Here is a 25,112-nt window from a genome sequence, read left to right on the forward strand (position 1 = left end):
TTCTTGAGACGGGAACATAGTGCTGTATACAGTATGCAGCCAGAGCTATATGGTGAAATATTATGGTGAAAGGTCTGAGGGATAAAACATATCAGGAGAGACTTCAGAACCTTAATATGTACAGTCTGGAGAAAAGAAAGGGAAGGGGAGACATGACTGAAATCTTTAAATATGTCAAGGGGGTGAATAAGGTTCAAGACAGTAGTATTTTCAATGTGAAAACAAGATCAAGAACACAAGAACATGACCTCAAACTAGCAGAAGAAAAGTTCAAAACTATTCTTAGAAAGTATTATTTTACTGAAAGAGTAGTTGATACTTGGAATAGACTTCCAGCAAAGGTAGTGAGTCACTCAACAATAAGTGGCTTTAAACATGTTTTCAGCACACATAGATCTATACATAGACAGAAAAAGTTAACATAAAAAAAACAGGCAGACTTGATGGACCACGTGGACTTTTTCTGCCATCACTTTTCTTTCTTTCTACATTGCTGCATTTGTTAGTGAAGGGGATCATTTGTTTGGACTACCTTGTTCACAATAATAAAATAGATAAAAAATAGAGATCAGGTTTAATGGTTTATGAGATACAGTTGCTGGATAGGTGCAGTAAACATACAGAGGCCCGGTGTGCAGTAACTGATGTATTGAGGAACAATAACAAACAGTACAACAACCTGGTGGGGGAGCTCACCCAAATAAGAACTTACAGTCAATGCAGCGGAGAGTCAGCGACAGTAGGTCCAAACTGAAAACAGCGCTTGCCAAGGGGGATGGATTGTGCCCTGGGTGGTCCAACCCAAATGGGAGCTTGCTGAAGTGCAGACGTAGGCCCTGAGTTGACTCTACCCCTCTGGAAACTGTCCCTACTGCTAGTGCTGACCCTGACAGATGAGTATGCTCTCCCTATACTAGCCACTTTGTAAATACATGCCAAAACCTAGGGGCAGGGACTTAAAAAGACTCTGCTTGACCCAAGATGGCCACCAGGATCACATGGATACAACTGGAATGCTGCTACAGGGAACCAAGGGAATCGTAGAGAAACCATGTTTCTCTTGACTTCCTTTTCAAGCTGTATTGCAGCTCTGACAAGTGCCACCTACAACAGAGAAACTAGACTGCACCTGCCTACACTGTATAACATGCATTAGCAAAATCTAGATAAACTATATCCACTGGACTTCTGCCATGATGGAACACAAGCTGTCAGTGTTTTATCATGTTCTAAAAGGAATAGGACAATAAGGTCGTAGGCCCCAGGAAGAGTTACAGCTCCAAAGCCTAATGTCATACAGATTAGATCATATACATCTTACCACATATGAACGATTCTTAACTGTCAATCAGGCCCGTATTTTGGCACCCTAATCCTCCACTGAGCTGCGATGACAGGCACACTTTTAGCTTCATTCTGTTGTATTTTGCACTGTTCATTCAAGCATTAGATTCAACACAGGAGTGCCATCTAAATTTAGTTAGCTATTGTAATACACACACACTCTACTAATAATACCAATCTATTTTTATCGACACTGAGCTATTGTTTTGCATTGGAAGCCATCAGGCTGGTTCTGTTCCCTCTGGATTCAAGCTGCATACATGATCTGGTCAGTAATTAGAGCTAGTGAGCAATTACATGTGATTTGTTCAGTCTTATCGGCACGCTGCGGTCTCTTAGCACCCGCCACCACAAAGGAGCACCGCTGAAAAGAAGAGAGTGTTTATCTCTAAATTTAACAGCACACAAGGCCCTTGAATGCTGTAACAAGAGTGCCATCTAATCTTATAACCCAAGGTAAGGCGTGCTCAATCTGACAGCTCTTTACACCTCTTTATTTTGTCTTCCAATTTACTGTTTTTATAATTTTTAGGTAAGATTTTGTAAAAAAAATTAACCGTAAGACAGTAAATAATTAATTTAAGCATATAAAGGTGCTTTACACCAATATAAAAGGAATTATTTTACCTGTTCGTTTATCTATGCAGAGTACAGTTCACATTTGCTAAAAATACTAACACTGACAATAACGTGAACCAATGTGGCTATAGCATTACATATATCTTTGATGCGTTTAATGTGCACTTAAGTTAAAAACACATCCCAGGTGCCCTCTAAATTATTTTTTTTCACCTCGCCATCCACTTTACAAATATTTGATTAACAGCACTAGGGCCCTTGTTTCGAATCCCAACCACGGCACTACCTGCCTGGAGTTTGCGTGTTCTCCCTGTGCCTGCATGGCTTTCTTCTGGGTACTCTGGGTTCCTCCCACACTCCAAAGACACGCTGATAGGTTAATTGGCTCCTGTCTATATTAGCCTTAGTACTATATGTATATGTATGGATATGAGTTAGGAACAGGGGCGGACTGACCATTTGGAAACTTGGGCACTGCCGGAGGGCCCGGGATCAGTAGGGGGCCCCATGAGATGCCACTGGTACCTTTTTCATAGGCTTTTTTCAGTTTGGGCAAAGACAGGGGCCCCATGATCCCCTATTGCCCGGGGGCCCCATGAGGTGTCAGTCCGCCCCTGGTTCGGAACCTTAGATTGTAAGCTCCTTGCAGGCAGGGACTGATGTGAATGTACAATATATATGTAAAGCACTGCGTAAATTGATGGCTGTAAACTGTAAGTACCTCTAATAAATAAATAAAATAAACACTTGTGACATGCTTGTCAGACACGCTGTAAACACACTGTAAATGCTAAAGGTGCGTTTATGGTTCTTTACCATTGACTTGAATGGAAGCAGTTGACAAGCTTCAACTCCTCCAAGGCTCGACATGTACCTTCATCTATGCTGCACAGCAATGTGAAGCGACACAAATGCTACATGTTTTCAGATGTGAACAGCTTTGTCTGCTGCCCATATTATCCATGCTTTACTAGGCATGCAAGGACTGGCAAAAACACGCCTCAAATGCCTATTTCTAATGTCACTGTGAACAGGACCTTAAAGACTAACTCCACTTTTTGTTGAGAAAAAAAACATTCCACGCTGGGTGATTTTAACCAACTTTGTTGCAGATTCCTACCTTTTGTTTTGAAGAAATAGTTATTTGTTTTTCTGTGTCCATGTGCAGAGGGAATATAATGGGAGTGATTTTATAAGTATCAGTCAGCTGATGCACCTGCAGGGCTCTAATGAAGAAAGTGGCAGGGTCTGCATCCTTTTAGACGTGATTTCCCTTTGAAAGTATCTCAACTAAAATTACATTTTCGTGGTAGGGGATGCTCAAAATCCGACTTGCATCTTAATGCAGACTTCTAGGGTAAATCAGAGAGCCAATCACACAAGCAGGAAATGAAATTTCTGGGGGGTGTTCTGTACACATCTGTGTACAAAATGCCTCCAGCTTGCCATATTACATTGCATTTTACAGAAAATTACAGCACTTCAGATAGAAAAAGAAAGGTATTTTTAATAACCTTCGATTACAATATGACTTGTTTCACAATTGTATATGCTATATCTTTTTTTTTTCTTTTTTTTTCCAACGAAAGTGGAGTTACCCTTTGAGGCATGGTTCACACCAATGCATTTTTAGTGCTTTTTACAGAAACACACTACAGTCCAGTTAACATGGCTTCCTATGGGACACGTTCACATCTATGCTTTTTTGAGCCTCTGCATTTTTGGAAAGGATCAGGAACTTTTTTAAATGCAAAACATAGTTTTTTTAGTTCAATAGATTTCAATAGAGAGGCCAGAGAAAACACATGTAGTGTGGTTTTGATGCGTTTCTGATGCATTGTACATTTTTAATCTGCCCAGCAATAAATTGGGCCAAAAAAAAGCAAACCACATAAAAAAAACACATGAAAAAATACTAAATGCACTGCAAAAGGACAAATCGCAAACTGCATTGGTATGAATCAGGCCTGAAGAAAGAGTACAGTCATTCTGCATATCACAGTGACTAAGGCCCTGTTCACACCTCTGGGCTTTATGTTCACACAGTGCATTAGAAAAAGGACTTCTTGCTGTATCTTTGATACATTTTCACAAAAACGCACATTACATAGAGTTCAATGGTAACACCTCTGAAATGCATGTAAAATGCATCTAAAATGCACACCTAAGACCCTAAAGCTCTGTCTTTTTGCAATGGTTCTCAGTTGTTATGTATTACATATTTTTTGCACATTGAAAAGAAAATTCAAATGCTATATTCTGAATATCTCAATACTTTAAAGTATTGTGTACTATGTAAGAAAATTACAGAGTGAAGATACGAATCTGATACGTGAGTAATCACATATTTATATCTTTTTATAAGAGAATTTTTTATTGTGGAAGTTTTTTTTTTTTTTAAAGTGATTACTGCACCGGGAATATATGAAAGCTGTTTTTTGTTAGGAAGATGGCTAGACACAGCTATACGAGCACTGTTAGGCCCAGTTCACATCTGGGAGAAATATCCTTCTTTGGTGCAATTTTGACCCCATGGATTTTTTTAGAATTACATTATAATGCATGTGTTTTAGATATGTTTTTGACACCCTTTTGCCATAAGAACAGAGTTCCTCCGCTAGAGAGACAGGAGATATTGTTTGTCTTTGTCTTTATTTATTTCAGTTACTTATATAGCACCGTCAATTTTACGCAGTGCTTTACATATATATATTGTACATTTACATCAGTCCCTAATCTTCAAGGGGTGTACAATCTAAGCTCCCTAACTCACATTCATACATACTAGAGCCAATTTGGACAGCAATAAATTCACCTACCAGCATGTCTTTGGAGTGTGGGAGGAAACTGGAGTACCCAGAGGAAACCCACGCAGGCACAGGGAGAACATACAAACTCCAGGCAGGTGGTGCTGTGGTTGGGGTTTGAACCAATGACCCTAGTACTGCCAAGCAGAAGTGCTAACCATTTAGCCACTGTATCTTTATGAAAATGATAAAAAGCAAATTAAAAATGCGGCCAAAATGCACCAAAAAAGTATGAAAAATGCATTAAAAATGTAGATAGACAGGTGTGAACCGAAATGTATCTCTGATAATACAGACTGCAATACTGATTTTCACCTGTAGGTAACACTAGGGGAAGTGGAAGTAAACTCTTTCTTTGTACCTACAGATAAGCTTATAATAAAGCTCACCCGTAGGTAAAAGGAATATCTCCTAAACATGCACCGTTTAGGAGATATTTGCACTTTTTGAGAGTCAGCGCATGCTCTCTGCATCACTATGCCGTTTCTTCAGAGCACTGTGCCGTGGCACACATGCGCATGAGTGACATCACCGCGACTCGTCAGTCAGATGGCCGGTGATCGTGAACCTGGAAGGAAGACCAGGTAAAGATGAAAGTCTCTGCAGCAGTGACAGCGCTCTGCTGGAGGCCTTCGTTTTAAGGTAAGTTCTTTATATTGTGCTAATATGCAATGTACACTATCACATTATGACATTACCATGCAGGGGATTTCTTTTTCCTTTTTGAGGTGCGGTTTACTACCACTTTAACTAATATACAGTTAGGTCAGTGTTTCTCAACTCCAGTCCTCATGGACCCCCAACAGGTCATGTTTTCAGGATTTCCCTCAGATGAAACAGCTGTGGTAATTACTAAGGCAGTGAAACTGATCAAATCACCTGTGCAAAATAATGGAAATCCTGAAAACATGACCTGTTGGGGGTCCATGAGGACTGGAATTGAGAAACACTGAGTTAGGTCCATATATATTTGGAGGCAGGCACAATTTTCATACTTTTGGCTCTGTATGCCACCAGGATAACTTAAAATGAAACAATCCAAATGAGTTTGAAGTGCAGACTTTCAGCTTTAATTCAAGGGGTTGAACATAAATATCAAATACAAATTTTAGGAACTGCAACCATTTTCGTACTCAGCCCCTCCATTTTCAGGGGCTCAAATGTAATTGGACAAATGAATCGATTCATAAATAAAATGTTCATTTTAAAATATTTTGTTGAGAATCCTTTACTGGCAATGACTGCTTGAAGTCTGGAACCCATGGACATTACCAAAAACTGGGTTTCCTCCTTTCTGATGCTTTGCCAGGCCCTAACTGCAGCTGTCTTCAGTTGTTCTTTGTTTGTGGGTCTTTTTGCCTTTAGTCTTACCTTTAGCAAGTGAAATGCATGCTTAATTGATTGAGATCAGGTGATTGACTCGGCCATTTCAGAATATTCCACTTCTTTTCCTTCAAAAGCTCCTGGGTTGCTTTACAGTGTGTTTTGGATCATTGTCCATCTGTACTGTGAAGCGCCGTCCAATCAACTTTGCTGCATTTGGCTGAATCTGGGCTGACAGTATATCTCTAAACACTGCAGAATTTATCCAGTTGCTTCTGTATTCTGTCACATCATCAATAAACACCAATGACCCAGTGCCACTGGAAGCCATGCATGCCCATGCCGTCATTCTGCCTCCACCATATTTTACAGAAGACGTTGTATGCTTTGGATCATGAGCTATTCCACGCCTTCTCCACACTTTACCACAACAATTAGATTGTAAGCTTGTTCAGAGAGCACCCCCTCTTGTCACTGCACAGGTTTTTTTGTACATTTTATTATTTCACAAGAAGTGCAGTGCAGAGCTGTATGTTTGCAATTTATATATAGAGAAGAAGAAGCAGGAATTATCTCCGAGACACCAGAACATGATGTCTTGAAAGCCAGAATTTGTTTATCAGGCAGAAAGAGACATGGCTACAGCAATTCCAAATGGCGCTGCCTGCAGAGCTAATACAAGGAATCAAAGACAGATTTACTATAAGGGTGCACTCTAGCACATCCGAAATGAAATACATTCATTTGAAGACGTGTGTTTTCCACACAATGTAGCCGAATGTAGCTACCAGGACTGAAGGGGAATAAAAAAAAACACCTGCAGTTTCAGGGCAGAAAATTGCCTTGAGAAAATGTAAGTCATCTTCTTTCCTTCCAACAAATGGGCTTCATTTCAGTTTTTCATTTTAGACATAACATTATTATTTTCTCTTAAGCCTATGAATTTTAGTTTAGACATTCTTTCCAGAAGACATTCCAAAAAAGACGCTCTTGATCTTCTAAAGTTCACTTTCCAAAGCGCCGTGCTAACTTTAATCATCCACTAATTTGCAAAGAAAAAATTCTATTTCTTTTCCCTCGCACATGATCAGGTATTCATAGCAAAGTGAATTTTCATTAGGCATCATCTCATTCACAAAGCTAAGTGAAAATTCACTTCACAAAGTATACATGCTCTACTTCTTATAGTAGACCAGCCACAATCTTTTTTTTTTTTTTTTTTTGAGCTTCAGATTGGGTCATTTTTGAGTATCTTGCTGCCCTAGATATCCCTAAACAGGTTTGTACAAGCGTCACCTCTTATTTTATCAAACATTAGGGCCCTTTCACGCCGATTCGTTTTTCAGTAAAAAAAAAAAAAGCATTAGAAAAATGCATTTCTTTGAATCCGATGTAATTCTTTACACTGGTCAGTTGCATTTTTTAAAAGTCCTGCTTGGTGCGTGTTTGGTGTTGATGGGTCACTTGCAGAGTGGCCCCATTCAATTGAAGCAACAGGGGGTTTAATTCCTGTGGTACAAAAACATAAAAAACTCTATAGCACAAATGGAGAAAGAGTGGTTGGGTCCCAAGCAAGAAGCCGTAGTCTTTGTATGGTAGATCCAAGTGTGTTAATTCACTTCTATTATGGCTTCAGCTCTTCTAATAGGGCATTGGTGGTCTCTGTGAACTAAAACAATTATTATTATTATAATTCCAGACCTGGCTGCAGCATGTATACACCCCCGGCTCCTGGCTAGTGTGAACAAATGCCAGCAAAATGTGTTTTAAATGCCATTGTTTGTTATGCCTCTGATGTTGCTGGGGGGGGGGTGTCTGGCGAAACCGGTCAGGCGGATGATCATCCATGTCAGAACTAGTACTGAACTATCCAAAGGACTGATAAGTCCAATCTTGCAACCATGAGGGGCAATTTTTGAGTTGTATTGAACTGTGGATACGTGAAGGCCACCATTATCATTTTGGAACTTTACTCCAAGCCTCTGATCTTCAGTTTGTCTGAGACTCACATATGTTACATGTGTTGGTCAATCAAGCCAAAGTGCATGTAGATGTCCTTTATAACAACAGCCAGTTGTGCGAGGGAGGTTGATGGGTATATGAAGTTAATGGGTGTCAACATACATCTTAGAACACCTTCACAGAAGCTCAGTTTCCTCCTCTGGACCACATCCAATTGTTCCCTGTAACATGGACATTGGTGATTACTACATGTGTACCTAGTTTTGTCCATATGTGGAAAGCCAAATGCAGTTATATTCAATGTCATTTTAAGCACAAGGAACATTGAGTTTAATCTGGCTTACCCTTGGCCAACAATACATCGGTAGATTTATCCTTGCCAACAATTTATTTTATGTATTGCCAACTGTTTTGAGGATGGCCATTGGGGAATATTTATTCAGCATGCTGATTATTTACTTAGTATCCATCTTATGTATCTTTTGTCTATCTCTTATAGTTGTCCTTTTATCTCTCTGAGAGCTCTCAGCTTTGATTGGTTACCTAAATTGTCTTGATTAGAGCATATGGTAATTATATGTGCAGATACAGTGTAAAGATACTCCAATAGTTTCTAGACATGACTCTTGATTTTTAATGGGTTTATTTATATATGGTCAGTGTGTTTTGTGGTTTTTAATCAATAAATGCAATTTGTAAGTCACTAATATCTGTCGGCACTAAATTCTTTTCTAGACATACAGCTTATCTATGTTTACTGGATACAATTATGTTGATTCAAGTTGAGATGTAGAGCAATATCCATTTTTTATACAAGGTTTTCGAACAAATTCCATTGTTTCCCTGATACAGCTCTTTCAGGTGGGTGGCCCGGGGGGCAGTAAAATGAGCAGCTGAGATGCAGTTTTAATGCCCCACCCACCCCCAGTCACCCACTTGACCTGTCATAATACAGACAGGGCCATACCTGCAGGTGCCACAATTCTTTTATTTACAGTTGTAACTTGGGATGCAAATATTGACAAGCGCAACTGCTTGTCAAACTCACCCATTGAGTTCAGTGGAGCCACACTTCAATGTCGTGCAGTGCACATGTTTATAGGGCAGTGGTCCGGCATTATAGGGTTAAATCAGTCGGTAAGGAAGCAATCTAATGCCTCCCCACTGCCTATCATATGCTCTCTGAAAAGTAATCTGAACATTGGCCACTCTTTAGATTGCACTGCAGGGCACTGCAAATAATAATGAGCCTTTAGAAAGATGTCATCTCACTTTATGCGCTGGTGAAAATGTTGTCAGATGGATAGGAAGTGAGGGACCAGAGAAAGAAAAGAAAACTAATAGGGGGTTCGACTCTTCCTCCACCCTGCTGAAACCTAAACAGTTTTTAGCTAGAGACACACTTGAAGTGGACACAGAAGGAGATTTACTAAAATTGGAATCTGCTGCAGCTGTCCATGGTAGCCAATCAGCGTCTAACTTCAGCTTTTTTAATTAAGCTTTGACAATAAAACCTGGAAGCTGATTGGTTTCTATGGATATTTGCATCAGATTTTGCATTCTCCAGCTTTAGTAAATAACCCCCATAGACTTTCATTGTGAGCAACACTCTGAAGTCCAGTATGCGTCTGATGATAAAAGGATCTTCTGAGAGTCTTATCATTCCCGATGAAACAGTCAGAAAGTCTAATGAATAACTAGCATAAGATGTCTATTTTTCAATGAGCTGAGCAGAATAATGCCCATATATCTGCTTAATCTAGTTATCATCTATCTGTTTGGACATGGGATTTGTGTGTATTGTATACAGTGCAGACAGTGGTATGTTAATTGAATCCAAGGTATCCTTGTGATGCAGCCCTGGCCTTTGATTGTGGTTCCTGTGATGAATTGGTGGTATTTAATTTCTTTACTTCCAGGAATTTTGGACAAGTGACACCATTGTCATCTGATCTGCGGTGTGCCTGACTGAGCGCTTTTACACTCTAATGCTATTAATGTGATCTGACAATGTTAAAAAGGCATTAAAAGGTTTATTCTGGTAACATCTCCTAATGACCTTCTCTTATAAATGTCCAAAATCGCAAAGCTCTATCAAGTCACGGCACCTGCAATTTCCCACTGGGGAAAAATATTTGGGCAGTATGACAAATTTCCATTCATTACTCATTCTTGCTGATACACTTCTAAAAGACAACTTCAGGATACAACCATGGCATCACAGACCTTTCCCCTTTTTACTAAAAATCACATCAGCATGTAGCTTTTTACAGGGGTAAACACCTTGCTTGTGCAACACATGAGAGCAAATCCCTGGACACGCAAGAGTTACGTCCTGATATTTACTCCTGTGTTTGAGTGTTTGCATGCATGATGTTTATCTATGTACAGCAGTTCATTAGCAATGACAGTTCTACACTGCTGCTGTCTCTTCCAGATCAGGAAATACACCCACAATTTACAGCAAAATTCTCAAACCACTCGTGTGTATAACTCCTTACCAGGGGCGGACTGACCATTTGGAAACTTGGGCACTGCCCGAGGGCCCGGGGTCAGTAGGGGGATGCCCCTGGTACCTTTTTTCATAGGCTTTTTTGAGTTTGGGCAAGGACACAGGGGCCCCATGATCCCCTATTGCCCGGGGGCCCCATGAGTTGTCAGTCCACCCCTGCTCCTTACATTCATTAGCTAAACATTTTTTTCCTGGTTTCTAGAGGTCCTGGTGATATAGCACTAGCTTCACAGGTGCATCATGGGAAGGCTACAGTGCCATCCTGCTAAATCTTGTCTGTAAACTGAGATCTTGGTAGAATTCCCCCCCAACCCCAGATGATGTGCACTGACACATTTTCCAGGAGGCAGATTCAAAGTACCAGGAAGCAAAGGCAGATGGAGTCTTCTGCTCTTAGTGAAAATGGTCACACTGAGAAGAACGGGGGAGAAAGGAAAAATACGGAAGGCAAAGAATAAAAAGCCTGCAGTTTTCTACAAGCAGTACCGGTGCTTCCACTGGGCAAACTAAGTGACTGCCTAGGGTGCACTGCCAGCTAGGGGTGCCTGGGTGCAGTACAGGCCGGCACTCTCTCTGTGTGTGAAGTCGCCACATCATGAATGATCCTCCAGCTGATTGGAGGGGCGGCAGAGAGGAGGAGGGTACAGAGAAGGAAAGAGAAAGATGCCCGGAGTCTGAGCCACCACTCCTTCCAGTGTTACTCTCAAACTCAGTCCCTTACTGCAAGCCGGCTGGTGGCTGCTGATCACTATGCAGTTCCAGCTCTTCTTTTCCCATCCATCAGTGGAGGTGGAGCTGAACCTGCGGAGGAAAGTAATGTCTGACTCTGATGTCTCCTGTCTATGTGAGTGTGACCTGGCTGGTCAGCCATCCATTACATGTGCAATGTATCATCATGATGCCAATGCCTGCTCTTCTAGTGCCTGCTGATCTGTGTCAGTGTTAGTGGTGGTTAGTGTGTTGGATCTGGCACTGTGTGGGATCTCTCATTTCACTTGTTCTGTGTGTGTGTGTGGGCTGGGCTGCGAAAAGATAAACTTCACATGTACAGACCGGAACTCTTTAATATAACACATTTAATTCCTGTAACCTTGCTACTCCCCATTTTAGCAAGACGCAATATATTTTTGCTTTTTTTGCTGTAACCTTGTCCATGCAAAGGCTCATTTTTTGGGCCACTGTTATTCTATTTTTGATGACCAAAATATGAATGTATAGGACCACTTCAGTATGAAAAGAATGAATCAAACTTGAAACTATGATAAACTATCATAATAGCTGTTCCGTTCTCAAAACACTGACTATGTGTGGCTCTAAACGGACAGCTAAACCCTTGTCAGAATCCCCAGCAAACAGAAGCCCACTGCTTGTGTTGTCTACCAAAGAATCCAACTTTATTTTATAGGTGAAACTGAAACACAATACAATAACAGCATATCAGTATACATAGAATAACTAGTGTAACATAAATGACAGATGACACAGAAGAAAGGCACTTACAGGTGATGATGTCTCAAGCCCCTTGGGAGAGAAGCAAGCACACTGCATCCACAGTTAATAGAAGTCTAAAATGGCTGACGAGCTTCCTAAACCAAGAGTCATTTCCTGTCTGAGAGCTTACATATCCAGAGGAGAACTACCATACATGTTTGCCACTAGATGGCAGTGGTACACTACATGTCCCATATAAGTAACTTTAATTCAATTAGCCTGTGAAGGCAACACAATACCTCTCCAATCAAATACAATATGACTAAAATGTGTATGATTTATCATATGCAGACTGGACAAAGTTTTTTGTTGCATATGATGGATGTTGGCCTGTTCTGCCACATCTAGTCGAGCAAAAGGGATCTAAATTGTATAGTGCTCAAAGTAAAAGAAAAAAAAACACAATTTAAAAGTCTAATTAAATTAAAGCATAATCATCCTTAAAATATATCAGAATTATACAACTAAAAATGTATTGCCACAATTTCATTGTTGCTACCTTCCCAGGTTTTAGGCACTCTTTTATTCATTCAAAAGATATGTACTAGCCCTCCAGTGCAGAAGCTACTTAGTCATGTGATACTCTCCATAAGTAGCTGAACACTTGTGCTTGTGACATCACCTTGCCAGAGCATCCCCTGCCTTAGTATAGACTTTCAACATATCACATGACTAGATCCAACTGCAATTCTGTAGAGCAGAAGGAGACCACAGGTGTACTTAACCACTTGTCCTCCAGAAGATCTACCCCCCCCCCCCCCGACCAGGTCATATTTTGTGATACAGCACTGCGTTATTTAACTGACAACTGTGCGGTTATGCTGCACTGTACATAAATGAAATTTGTCATTTTTTCTTAGAGCTTTCTTTCAGTGCTATTTGATCACTTCTGCGGTTTTTATTTTTTGCGTTATAAACAAAAATATGGAAAATTTTGAAAAAAAATATTTTTGACTTTTTGCTATAAAACAAATGTAAAAAAAATTGTAAAAAATGTAAAAATGTGATTCGATGATCGTCGGCAAAGCTGAGAGGGGAGACAGCTGTGTGTAAACAACACAGATCTCTTTCCTGTCAGCATAGACAAGCTGCTTTCTATCTCTCTGCACAGCAGAGAGATAGAAAGCAGCAGGTCTGCTTAGTAAAACACAACACAGTACACAATATAATCACTCCCTTAACCCTTTGATCGTCCCAGATGTTAAAATGCCTCACTTGGAAATCTACTTCTCCCCCACCCTCACCTTCTGGAATGGGCTCAGATACTTAATGGCATTATGGCAATGGAAACACTGGTGACGAAGGATGGCCCAGATGCAGAGAAAGCGCATATTACGTGGACATGCTGGCGGGCCGCATTCGCCCACCTTTTGAGCCTTATTCTCACAGTAGATTGACCCCTTCTTCTATGGTCTCTTCGAGCACTTTTGATATTTTGGAATTTCCATATTTTCTTCTACATCCCTCTTCCTTCCCTACATCTCCCAATATTCTAACTTTCATGAGTAGATTAATTCTGCTTTTTTGTTGGTGCATTTTCTGGCGTAATTGCTTTTTGTTCTGTTTTATGAGTATTGCATAAGAGGTTTCTCTTACTCCAAGAACCTTTGGGTTTTATATACTCATTTTGGGTTTTATATACTCATTGATGTTCTCATGTATGCATGTACCTTAAAATTGTTTTGAATAAAATGTTATTTGACCTACAATGCCTCACTTTCCATCTTGCACATCCTCAGAAATTAAAAATATGATATAAATAAAAACTGTGGATAGGCCCTCCCTTCTGATATCAGCCACATGTCCACAATTCCAGGCATTGAACATGTGGTATCATGGGAAGTTTTAGAGTTCCAGCAAAGTTTCTGACAGGTGAACTTTGGTGAAGTAGTAGTCCCTCAAGCCCCTTCAGCAGAAATCTCTTTACCAATGGCTAGACATTTTCTGAAGTGACCAGCACTGCAGAGTTCAGAGTAGCCCTTGTATGGTAAAGATATTTTACCTCTTCTATTACCATTCGTTGTTTGATAGGACCAGATATGAGCTCACATTAAGTCCTTTTGAATTTGGCTAACTCAGGTTTTTATCATTTGGAAGGAAGAAAAGAAATGAACAGATAATTGCTATAAAAATCTTTTGTATAAGCAGCGCGAACGTCACACAATGAAAATATGCTAAAAATAGCCATGTAACCCCTTTTGTTGGCAAATTGAATTATTAGCAGTAAAATAAATAATAGAGCTGCATGAGGATATTCCCCACTGTTTATGTTATTTCCCTCATTTCTTCTTATTGAGATGTGCACAAATAGATTTTACAAATCCCCCAGTAGCCAATAAACATGATGCATTTCCAAGGAGTATCACTGTGATAATGAATTAAACAGTGAAAACCAAGAAGCAGTTTTAGGAAGGAGACGCAGCTGAACCCCTTCACGCCTAAGGGTAAAACAAATCTAAATGCCTAAGCACAATTTTGCAACATTGACATGTGTTAGTAAAACCGTACATATCGTCACAACTACTTTGTAAATCCAGGTGGTTTATACCGCGTTTTTTCAGGACAAATTGGGTGGTAAATGGTAATGGATATCTCCTGATTTTTTTTTTATTATCAAAGGAAAACTGGCCCAAAATAGTAAAAAAAAAATGTTTTCTATTTAGCTGTGTGTTTCTTGTTACTACCATAACTTACCACCAAAAAACAACTCAAAATAAATTCTTCATCTCTTGACGATCGCAGCGATGCCATATATTTGTATGTTATTTGTGTTTTGTACCTGTAGTACAGCCCAGAAACAATAGTGCACATTTTGTTTTTGTTTTCCTTTGTCTTTTTTTTCACTGACACTGACATTGACACTAACTGACACTGATACCATTTTTGTTTAAATCCTGACCTTTGACTCTGACCTTTTGACCTTTGACCCTGACTTTGACCCAAACACTAAACCTGGCACTGAACTAGATCAAACCTTGGTCTAGGTATTTTTTCTTTATTTTTTCTTTTATTTTTTAATATTTATTTATCTTTTTTTTTTCTATTACAAACATTTTTTCTTTCCCTCTATACCAGGAGTTATAGAGATACAATGTACCGTATTTTTCGCCGTATAAGACGCACCTGACCATAAGACGCACCTAGGTTTTAGAGGCAGAAAACAGGAAAACAAAATTCTGAACTAATGGACTGCAGACACAGTACAGGAGATGACCAGAGACTGCGGACAGCACAGGGATGACCAGAGACTGCGGACAGCACAGGGATGACCAGAGACTGCGGACAGCACAGGGATGACCGGAGACTGCGGACAGTACAGATGACTGCTGACCTTTGGGGAGGTGGGGAGCGGGTACCTGAATTTGACAGGTACCCGCTCTTACTTCCGCTGAGTTTTTGTTTGATCTTACCTATTCCTCGATCCAGCCGCGCGGTGTCTTCCCGGCTTCTGTAATGGCGCTCGGCATGACAGCCGGGTGACCAGTGCGCATGAGCGAGAAGCACTTGCGCTTTGTGATTGGTCCGGCGGCTTCTGGGATCTGTCATGTGTCCCAGGTACCGCCTTACCATTCACAAAAAGCACCGCTTCTTGCGCATGCGCACTTGGCAACCGGCTGTCATGCCCAGTGCCCACACTACAGAAGCCGGAAGACAGCATGCCGCTGGATAGAGGAACAGGTAAGGTCCCACTGCAGAGCTGAGCGGCCGGCCCGGGAATTCTGACACGGCCGCGGTGGAAATACCGGACCGGCCGCTCCATATTCGCCCCATAAGACGCACTGACATCCCCCCAAGTTTTGGAGAAGAAAAAAATGCATCTTATACGGCGAAAAATACGGTACTTCTCTCTACTCCACTCATAGAGAGAGAAAAAAACAAGGGGGCCAGGCTGTACAGTGATTGATCACTGTGATGGCCAATCAGAGGCTATGACAGCGATCATGTGACCCGGAATCCGGAGTCCCGGGTCCCGATCGTTAGAACGGGACCCGGTGCTCTCACTGACACTGCGGTCTTTGTGCTGGGAGTGCGCCGTGCGGAGCGCTCCCAGCACAAAGACAGGTACGCAAATATTCGGCCCCAAGAAAAAAAGCCCAGTTCTCTGTGACTGTGACTGTGTGACGTCGGTGTCAAGGGTTTAAGGACAATTTCAGTGTTTATTTGCATATGGAATTCTACATTGACATGAAACAATATCAGACATTTTGTATATCCTGGAAAACAGCAAATAATAGTATGTATATTGGCAAAGCTAATCATACTGTGTTCGATCATCTATCAGTATACATGAAAGACTGTAACTTTTCTGTGAATGATCATTAAAGTAGTATTTAATACTCAGCATTTTAAACCTAATAAATTTACACAATAAAATAAACATAATAGTAATTTATTTGATACAATTGTTACCCCTGCTTTTTCAGTGCTGCTTCCCTGAACTTCTGGTCTTCACAGGAAAAAGTTAACAGTGGACAGTGGAGTTTGTAGTCGGTCTTTTAGTTTGGAAAAGGGAGGAGGAGGGAGGAGCCATCCTGTGCTGTTGGGCTGTGTGTTTCTATTGATACACACAGTGCAGGGAGACACAGCTCTAGTCCCTGCATGCAAGGGTGGCATTAGTTGACAGAGGTTATGTAATTGTTTTTTAACAATATTAAGAACAGGATGGCACTTCTGAATGAGACTTTATAAATATCAAGATAGGCACAAGGACATTTTCAGAGAGAGTGAGAATGTATCAGTTTTCTTTGGTTTATTTCCTAATGGAATGTGGTAGGATCTCATATTATGACTGTACCTGTAGTATAATCAATATTTGACTTTAGTTCACGCATTTGTTTCTGCAGTTCTTAAAAATACATCAATGTTCTGGCATCCACTGATACACGAAGGAGAGATTTGTATGTTGAAATGGTTTTGTATTAAAGTTGCAAAGTTTGAAAATTAGAATTTTCATTCAATGTTACATTTCATTCTGCCAAAAGGGCACAGTTGCTGTGTTTACTGTGCAAGAAAAGTAACTGGATACACTCACTTTTTAACTGAAATTGCTCCTTAATCAGCTTGCTATATTACAATGAAAGATCACAGTACATTATGCATTCTGTCGACATGATCCAATATCTGATAGTGTGTTGATTAATAAGTAAGAGAAAATGTTTTCAAAATGTATAAAATTCACCACATGTTACAATATTACTGTACAATCTCCTATAGATGTACCAACAAGTATGTAGCACAAGGACCTGCCTGATTGTATAAGATTGCTTGGAAAGTTTGGGTGGGTCGTCATTTTAAATAATCAAAAGTTAATTGTACAAAAATTGTAAGGTGTATAGTGATATTAACCACTTGCCCTCCAGAGAATTTACCCACCTTCCTGACCAGGCCATTTTTTGCTTTACGGTGCTGCTTTACTTTAACTAGCAATTCCGCGGTCATGTAACGCTGCACCCAAATGAAATTTACATCCTTTTTCCCCACAAATTGAGCTTTCTTTCGGTGGTATTTGATTGCCTCTGCGGTTTTTATTTTTTGCGCTATAAAAAAAAGAAAGACCGACAATTTTGAAAAAAAAAAAAACTTTTTGCTATTAAACATGTCCAGTAAGAAAATGTAAAAAATCAAATATCATAAATTTAGGCCAAACTGTATTCTGCTACATGTCTTTGCTAATAAAAAATCTCAATATGTGTAAATTAATGTGTTTACATTACAGTTATAGCTAGAGATGAGCGAATCGAAGTATCCGAAGTGGAATTCGAGTCGAATTTCGGAAAAATTTCGATTCGTGCCGAATCCGAAAAACAGCCTAATTCGGACGCGCGAATCGAAATTTTTCCGAAAATGGCGGCTGACATGTGCGGCGACGGAGCGGGGATGTCGGGGAAGGCGCGCAGACAAGGCGCGCTGCCCCATAATGCATTCCTCAACGACATGTGATCGCATCAGCCAATCAGCAGCCAGCCAGCCAGCACTGTGTAATGGTCGAGGTATATATAGCGGCCATTTTGGAAATCTTCATTTGCCTGCAGTCATTGAACAGAGGCAGACCGCTCTGTACTAGGGACAGGGACAGAGTTAGGGCCACAGAAACGAGAATTGGGGACAGAGAGAAGTTACTTAGGGACAGAGAACCATTACTCAGGGACACAGACTTGTTAATGAGGGCCACAGAATCGTTATTTAGGGACAAAGAAACGCTAGTTAGGGCCACAGAATTCATACTCAGGGACAGACAGAATTGTTACTCAGTGCCAGAGAATTGTTACTTAGGGCCACAGAAACGTTATTAGGGCCACAGAATTTTTACTCAGGGACAGACAGAATTGTTACTGAGTGCCAGAGAATTGTTACTCAGGGACAGACAGAATTGTTACTGAGTGCCAGAGAATTCTTACTCAGGGCCACAGAATTCATTCTCAGGGACAGACAGAATTGTTACTCAGGGACAGACAGAATTGTTACTGAGTGCCAGAGAATTGTTACTCAGGGACAGACAGAATTGTTACTGAGTGCCAGAGAATTGTTACTCAGGGACAGACAGAATTGTTACTGAGTGCCAGAGAATTGTTACTCTCACAGACACAAAATTGTTACTTGCACAGACACAGAATTGTTACTTGCACAGACACACAATTGTTACTCAGGGCCACAGAATTCATACTCAGGGACAGACAGAATTGTTACTGAGTGCCAGAGAATTCTTACTCAGGGCCACAGAATTCATACTCAGGGACAGACAGAATTGTTACTCAGGGACAGACAGAATTGTTACTGAGTGCCAGAGAATTGTTACTCAGGGACAGACAGAATTGTTACTGAGTGCCAGAGAATTCTTACTCAGGGACAGACAGAATTGTTACTGAGTGCCAGAGAATTGTTACTCTCACAGACACAAAATTGTTACTTGCACAGACACAGAATTGTTACTCGCACAGAGACAGAATTGTTACTCAGGGCCACAGAATTCATACTCAGGGACAGACAGAATTGTTACTGAGTGCCAGAGAATTGTTACTCAGGGACAGACAGAATTGTTACTGAGTGCCAGAGAATTGTTACTCTCACAGACACAAAATTGTTACTTGCACAGACACAGAATTGTTACTTGCACAGACACACAATTGTTACTCAGGGCCACAGAATTCATACTCAGGGACAGACAGAATTGTTACTCAGGGACAGACAGAATTGTTACTGAGTGCCAGAGAATTGTTACTCAGGGACAGACAGAATTGTTACTGAGTGCCAGAGAATTGTTACTCTCACAGACACAAAATTGTTACTTGCACAGACACAGAATTGTTACTTGCACAGACACACAATTGTTACTCAGGGCCACAGAATTCATACTCAGGGACAGACAGAATTGTTACTGAGTGCCAGAGAATTGTTACTCAGGGACAGACAGAATTGTTACTGAGTGCCAGAGAATTGTTACTCTCACAGACACAAAATTGTTACTTGCACAGACACAGAATTGTTACTCGCACAGAGACAGAATTGTTACTCAGGGCCACAGAATTCATACTCAGGGACAGACAGAATTGTTACTGAGTGCCAGAGAATTGTTACTCAGGGAAGACAGAATTGTTACTGAGTGCCATAGAATTGTTACTCAGGGACAGACAGAATTGTTACTGAGTGCCAGAGAATTGTTACTCTCACAGACACAAAATTGTTACTTGCACAGACACAGAATTGTTACTCGCACAGAGACAGAATTGTTACTCAGGGCCACAGAATTCATACTCAGGGACAGACAGAATTGTTACTGAGTGCCAGAGAATTGTTACTCAGGGACAGACAGAATTGTTACTGAGTGCCAGAGAATTGTTACTCTCACAGACACAAAATTGTTACTTGCACAGACACAGAATTGTTACTTGCACAGACACACAATTGTTACTGAGTGCCAGAGAATTGTTACTCAGGGACAGACAGAATTGTTACTGAGTGCCAGAGAATTGTTACTCAGGGACAGACAGAATTGTTACTGAGTGCCAGAGAATTGTTACTCAGGGACAGACAGAATTGTTACTGAGTGCCAGAGAATTGTTACTCTCACAGACACAAAATTGTTACTTGCACAGACACAGAATTGTTACTCGCACAGAGACAGAATTGTTACTCAGGGCCACAGAATTCATACTCAGGGACAGACAGAATTGTTACTGAGTGCCAGAGAATTGTTACTCAGGGACAGACAGAATTGTTACTGAGTGCCAGAGAATTGTTACTCTCACAGACACAAAATTGTTACTTGCACAGACACAGAATTGTTACTTGCACAGACACACAATTGTTACTCAGGGCCACAGAATTCATACTCAGGGACAGACAGAATTGTTACTGAGTGCCAGAGAATTGTTACTCAGGGACAGACAGAATTGTTACTGAGTGCCAGAGAATTGTTACTCAGGGACAGACAGAATTGTTACTGAGTGCCAGAGAATTGTTACTCTCACAGACACAAAATTGTTACTTGCACAGACACAGAATTGTTACTCGCACAGAGACAGAATTGTTACTCAGGGCCACAGAATTCATACTCAGGGACAGACAGAATTGTTACTGAGTGCCAGAGAATTGTTACTCAGGGACAGACAGAATTGTTACTGAGTGCCAGAGAATTGTTACTCTCACAGACACAAAATTGTTACTTGCACAGACACAGAATTGTTACTTGCACAGACACACAATTGTTACTCAGGGCCACAGAATTCATACTCAGGGACAGACAGAATTGTTACTGAGTGCCAGAGAATTGTTACTCAGGGACAGACAGAATTGTTACTGAGTGCCAGAGAATTGTTACTCTCACAGACACAAAATTGTTACTTGCACAGACACAGAATTGTTACTCGCACAGAGACAGAATTGTTACTCAGGGCCACAGAATTCATACTCAGGGACAGACAGAATTGTTACTGAGTGCCAGAGAATTGTTACTCAGGGAAGACAGAATTGTTACTGAGTGCCATAGAATTGTTACTCAGGGACAGACAGAATTGTTACTGAGTGCCAGAGAATTGTTACTCTCACAGACACAAAATTGTTACTTGCACAGACACAGAATTGTTACTCGCACAGAGACAGAATTGTTACTCAGGGCCACAGAATTCATACTCAGGGACAGACAGAATTGTTACTGAGTGCCAGAGAATTCTTACTCAGGGCCACAGAATTCATACTCAGGGACAGACAGAATTGTTACTCAGGGACAGACAGAATTGTTACTGAGTGCCAGAGAATTGTTACTCAGGGACAGACAGAATTGTTACTGAGTGCCAGAGAATTGTTACTCTCACAGACACAAAATTGTTACTTGCACAGACACAGAATTGTTACTTGCACAGACACACAATTGTTACTCAGGGCCACAGAATTCATACTCAGGGACAGACAGAATTGTTACTGAGTGCCAGAGAATTGTTACTCAGGGACACCTAATCGTTGAATTAAATAGTATGTCAGACAACATGCAGAGGAGTGGCAGAGGAGGCAATGTTTTAGGAGCGAGCAGACGTGGCAGCAGAGGAAGGGGTCGAGGCAGCAGTATTCGCAGCCAGAGGCCAGTGCTCCCGGTGTCATCCAGCGGTCGTGTCTCCACCGACAACCCTGCCGTCATTGATTGGTTGGCTCGGTCGTCTTCCTCTTCCCAGGTCACCTCTGACACCTACAGCCAACGGTCGGTGGGTACGTCAGACACAACCGTTAGTTGGCATGGCCCGGGACCAAGCCCACTGAAATCACGTGTCCTCTACCTGCCCCTGTCCTTTGCTGTTCCCTCACCAAGCGAAGTATCGCATGCTGTGGGCTCAGCCCCACTGTACAGTGAGGAAGAGCTAACAGAGGGCGGTCAGGAACGGGGGGAGACATCGGCCTTTTCAGCAGCCAAGCGAACAAGTACTGGCGAGGAGAGTGGCTCGGTAGCCGGTCTAGAGACAGGTCTGTCTCCTGACCCAGACGCAGCCGAGGGGGCTAGTAGTGAGGCGGAGACCCTACTTGATGATGAGGAGGTTGATCGCACTTGGCAGCCTCGTCGTCATCAGGCAATTTCTTCCGCATCATCAGGAGAAGAGGGTGGCAGCTTGGCAGCGAGCAAAACAGTCGGTGGGTTGCCCAGGAGACAGCAGCAGGGTCGCATCAGTGTCAGTGGAGCCAAACGTCCACGGAGTAGAGCACCAGCTCCACTGCAGCCTACCACCACGGCCAGTAGTGGTGCCGGTGCGCACGGAGGAAGTAGCAGTCAGCCAGTGAAGAGTAGCGGGGGCAAAGTTTCCTACTCGGTGGTGTGGCAATTTTTCCTCAAGCCGCCCGAGGAAGTAAACGTAGCCGTATGTCGACTATGTGGCCAGAAATGCAAGCGTGGCCAGGGGGCCCATGTTGGGACTACAGCGTTGCGTCAGCATATGCAGCGTCACCATTCGGTGGCCTGGGAAAACCGTGATAAACATACGGCGGTTCTGCCTGCCCCAGCCCCCGCTCCATCACCCGCTCCGTTACTTGCTCCGTCACCCGACGTCGTCAATCGCCCTCTATCAGCCAGTCAAGGCTCCAACACCTCTGCTGAGGGGAGTTGTCGCTCATTGGCATCTTCCGCTCGTTCAGATGCTCCTTCTCCTGCTACTCCTCTTCTCGGATTCCGTCAACAGTCTTTCTTGGAATCCGTATCCAAGAGACAACAGTTTGCGAGCACGCACCCGACGGTGCAAAAGCTGAACGTCCTCCTGTCCAAGTTGCTGGTGCTGCAGTCCCTCCCTTTCCAACTGGTGGACTCAGCACCTTTCCGAGAAATGATGGCTTGTGCCGCGCCGCGGTGGAGAGTGCCAAGCCGTCATTTCTTTGCCCAAAAGGCAGTGCCAGCCCTGCATTCACATGTAGAAGAGATGGTGGGCCAGTCTTTGAGCATGTCGGTCTCTGCCAAAGTGCACGGCAGCGCCGACGTGTGGAGCTGTAACTACGGTCAGGGACAGTACATGTCATTTACGGCCCACTGGGTGAACGTGGTGCCGGCACAGCCGCACCAGCAACTTGGACAGGTCACGACGCTTTTGCCTCCACGTTTGCACGTCCTTGGTCCAGCAAGCATGTCCGCCTCTACCACCTCTTTTTCCGCCGTGTCCTCAGCCGCCACCCCCGTGCCAAGTCCCATTACCCGACCGGCATATCACATGTGCAGGGCGCAACGGTGTCACGCTGTGCTGCACCTGGTATGCCTTGGCGAACGTAGTCACACAGGGGAGGAACTGCTGAGTGTAATGAACAGAGAAATCGACAGATGGCTGTCTCCGCGCAAACTAAAAATCGGAACCATGTTGACTGACAACGGAAAGAACATGGTGTCTGCTCTGCGTCAAGGAAGGTTGTGCCATGCGCCATGCATGGCTCACGTGTTCAATCTGGTTGTCAAGCGGTTCCTAAAATCCACCATCCCACTGCAAGACATCCTTAAAATGTCACGTAAACTGTGCATGCATTTCAGCCATTCCTACACCGCAAAGAACACCCTCATTGAGCTGCAGCGGCAGAACGGAATTCCACAGCATCGCCTGATCTGCGACGTTGCAACAAGGTGGAATTCAACCCTACACATGTTAGACCGCCTTTACGAGCAGCGAAAGGCCATCACCGATTTCCTGATGTTACAAGCGGATAAAGGTACTCCCCTGTGTAACTTAGATGTCAGCCATTGGCAGCTCATGCGTGACACCTGCCGCTTGCTCAGGCCCTTTGAGGAGGCCACGCTATTCGTGAGTCGGCAGGACTATGGGATGAACGACGTCATTCCTCTGTTGCACGTCCTGGAACAAATGCTGTTAACAATGGCTGGTCAGGGTGCGGTAGACGTGGCGCACAGATCTCAACGCCACATGACCCCTGTGGGGGCAGGACAGGAAGAAGAGGAGGAGGTAGAGGAGGACATTTGTGCTCAGGAATTATTGAGTGAAATGGGTGGTTTTTCCACTCAGCGGACAGGAGTGGAGGAGCAGGAGCATCTGGTAGAGGAGGAGGAGGAGGAGACAGAGGACCCAGACGCACCGTGGCAGTATGCTGTGGAGATGGAGGCAGGGAGTCCCTCGCATTCCTTGGCACAAATGGCCCATAGCATGCTCGGTTGCTTGCGTAGCGACAGCCGAATAATAACCATCAGACAGAGGGATGACTTTTGGCTGTCCACCTTGTTGGACCCTCGCTACCGGTCCAAAATGGTGGCCTTTTTCACACCTGCTGAGAGGGAGGCCAAAATTACGTACTATAAAAACCACCTATGTAGTCAGTTGGTCTCTGCCTTTGTGCGCCAACGTCCATCCTCAGACACTGTGGGCCCTGTGCGCTCGCGTTCCGCTGGCATGGCAGCAGGGGAGGGGTGGGGTGGTAGGAGCAGTGGCAGCTCCACCAGCAGCGGCTGCCTCAGTCTGCAGTCGATGATGAGTAGCTTTCTTCACCAGCGCAGTGAGGAAACTACTAACCAGCCGCAGCAGCAGCAGCAGCATCAGGTGGACCTGGAGCAGGAGCTCAAACAACAGGCTTGGGCCTACTTGGACAGCACCCTGCCAACCGAGGTAGACAATCCCCTTGACTACTGGGCAACGAAACTTGACCTTTGGCCCCAACTAGCTGAATTTGCCCTTGAAAGGCTGTCATGCCCGGCCAGTAGCGTGGCATCGGAGCGCGTGTTTAGTGCGGCAGGAGGTATTGTAACTCCGCGGAGGACACGACTGTCCACCCAAAGTGTGGAGAGACTCACGTTTGTGAAAATGAATCAGGCGTGGATTAGTCTGGATTTCAAACCACCAGTTCCTGACACAACTGACTAAATCCGCCATGAATCATGCCTCAAACATGTGCCACTTTCAGGTCTCCTCACACTGCTGGTGTGTTGAATTTTTTGACATAGGGTGCTGGCAGATTACGGGCCTCCTATAGCTGCTGCCAGGCCCCTAATCTGCCATAGGCCCCTATATACCGCCTCCTCCTGCTGCTGCCAGGTCCAGAGTCTCTCATGGGTCCCTGTACGGCCTCCCATTGCTGCTGTCTCCATCGCCACACTCTGCTGCCATGTGCCACTTTCAGGTCTCTTCACACTG

General features: G+C 42.9%; 1 protein-coding gene across 5 annotated transcripts in view; it reads left to right on the top strand.

Moving 5' to 3' along the window:
- The window catches only part of ZNF385B (zinc finger protein 385B), a 708,580-nt gene that overhangs the window by 418,253 nt on the left and 265,215 nt on the right, over nucleotides 1-25,112 (top strand). The window contains exon 1 of one of the 5 annotated variants that reach the window (XM_089690382.1): nucleotides 1,689-1,800. The exons of the other annotated variants lie outside the window; for them this stretch is intronic. The gene's annotated coding sequence lies outside the window, so the exon portion shown is untranslated. Of the gene's footprint in view, nucleotides 1-1,688; nucleotides 1,801-25,112 lie in introns of those variants that run through there. 5 annotated transcript variants of the gene reach the window in all.

Source organism: Staurois parvus, unplaced genomic scaffold (genome assembly GCF_062004578.1).
Source record: "Staurois parvus isolate SC_StPar_1 unplaced genomic scaffold, SC_StPar_1.0 ptg000530l, whole genome shotgun sequence".
NCBI lineage: Eukaryota > Metazoa > Chordata > Amphibia > Anura > Ranidae > Staurois > Staurois parvus.